This window comes from Geospiza fortis, unplaced genomic scaffold (genome assembly GCF_000277835.1).
Source record: "Geospiza fortis unplaced genomic scaffold, GeoFor_1.0 scaffold27, whole genome shotgun sequence".
Classification (NCBI taxonomy): Eukaryota; Metazoa; Chordata; class Aves; order Passeriformes; family Thraupidae; genus Geospiza; species Geospiza fortis.
The window spans coordinates 4042414-4044746 of record NW_005054329.1 but is presented as its reverse complement, the minus strand read 5'-3'; positions in this window follow the sequence as shown (position 1 = coordinate 4044746).

Genomic DNA, 2333 nt, shown 5'->3' with positions numbered 1-2333 from the left:
ACATTCTCTAATATTTAATTGTCCTTGTAGCCGTAGCAGATTCCTCCTCTTACATTAATGAAGTACAAGGCTTCGTTACACGTTTGTAATTGCAATATTTAAGTTTGCCATTTCACATCTGGAAGGAGCTGGAAATTCCCGTGTACCAGTGGAGCCAGCACCATAGCACAGTGCCAGGGTCCAGTTTGTGCTAGGAGGATGGGAGGAGAGAGCAGGACAGAGTCTCAAGGAATCCTCTGCTCTGGGAGGGGGGAATGGCTGTGCCAGAGTGGTGGGAAGGAAAGAGAGCAGAGGGGACAGGAGGGCTGGAGCTGTTGCTGCCAGAGAGATCTCACAGCAGAGCCAAGCTTCAAGATAAAGCAGTTTAGGGAAGACACCACAAGCTCTAAGCAGAGAGCACCACACTTGCCACATGAACAGCATCGCGTGTGGGAGGATCTCAACACCTGCTGGAGGACCAAGCTCCCCTCCAGCCTGTGTGCAGGGACTGAGATGGGGGCTGGTGTCCCACAGCAGAACCCACCAGCACTGGCCCTGCACCTACAGCAGCCCCTGAGCAGGCTGGAAATGTTTCCAGAGGATGGTGCCAGGTGGGCACAATCCTGGCAGAGCCCCAGGGGTAGGACAGGCTGTGCTGGGTTGAAATCATATGAAGAAAAAAAACCAGAAGAGTTGAGAAGCACCAGTCACAGCAGGGAAACCTTTGGAGTATTGCAGCAGGGATTTCTCCAGGGTACAGAGCCGAACAAGCTGCTGCTGCTGCTGGTTGGGTTCTGTCAGCTCCAGGCTCTGGATCCAGAGGGTGCAGTGGGTTTGCAGGGCCAAACACGGTCCTGGCTCTCAGGTTCCTTTTACCCAGCTCAAGGGCCACCTTCCTCCCCTCCTGGCACAGCTCTAACCAGGACCAGCATCCTCAGAACAGCCACAGCAGGAGCTGCCCTGCTGGACATGCCAGCACACACAAAGTCATCGCAATCAGCAGAATTGTTTCCAGCCAAGATATTCCACGGCTTCATCCAAGCACCAAACCAAACGATGTCAGAATGGAAAGCCCAGAGCACTGCTGCTTTTCCTGCCCTCTCCCAGGAGAAAACAAGGTGTTGTACACAGGGAGGTTCTGCTGCTTTCTACCCTGCCTAGTTTTGGTGCTCTCAGCAGTCAGGGAGCAGGGCTGTGTCCTGTGTCTGACCCAGCCCCTGGTGTTCAACTGTGACCCTTGCCCCAAGGTGACCTCCTTGCTTTTCCCTAATCCAAAGCCTTGCAGTGAGAACTCTCCAGCTGCAGAGGAGAGGAGGGTGGGAGCTCCTACCACAGCTAAAGGACACGGAGCCAGAAGAGAGCTGAGAAAGCACAAGAGCATCTCCTGCAATCCCAGGGTGTGAGAGCAGGGAAGGCAAACCCAGCTAAGCCCTGGTCTGACTCACAAGCAGCTTTGCAGAAAAGTTACACAAAAGTGCCACAATTTCCAGACCAAACCCAGGGACTCTGGGCTGCAGGGCAGTGAGGCCCTTGCCCTCCACCACAATCCAGACAAGCAAACAGGACCAAGGCCAAAACCAAAGCTGCAGTTCCACCAACACTGCCAAACCCAGCTCCCACCCAGCCAAGACCCCTCCAGCACACACCATGTACCTCAGAGCAAGAGGGGACAAATCCGGGAGAAGTTCAGGGCAACATCCACCTGCTCCATGCCACGGGAATCCACTGTCACCCCTGGCTGCTCCTCTGGCATTTGGGTGCTCAGAGGATTTGGGAACCTCTGCACACAAAACACCCTGGTCCTGCTGCAGGTGGTGGAGATTTGCAGGTGGTGGAAATGATGGAACCCTAGAGCAGCTCACAGCTCCAAGCACCACCACACCCTGCCCTGCCTGAATGAAAGGGTGATTTGAGTGAAATCCACCCCAAACCTACCAGGTTCTTACTGAATTGAGTGGTGCACAAGGGTGAAGGCAGATCAGAGCCAATCTGGAGCTGCCCAAGTGTAAATGAAGGCGGAATTTGACTCCTGCCCACCCAGCCACAATTCACACACCTTTTTCTCATCAGCCTTCGAGTCTGTTAGGAGAAAACTCAGGTGCATGTGCATTTAACTTCAGGTGCATGTGCATTTCTGTTACCACTTTCTTATTTACCAATCTCCTCCTCTCTCTTACCCTAATCAAGCAATCCAGCCCTATCTGCTAAAGATGGTGAAGCTGAAAGAAAAAGACACTCTAATATTTTTTAAAAATCACTTTATTCATCATAATCATTTGTACTGTTTCATGCCCAGTTAATACAGGCAGCAATGAGATCTCCTGATGTCTCTCACCTATGTGCTGTTGGCCTTT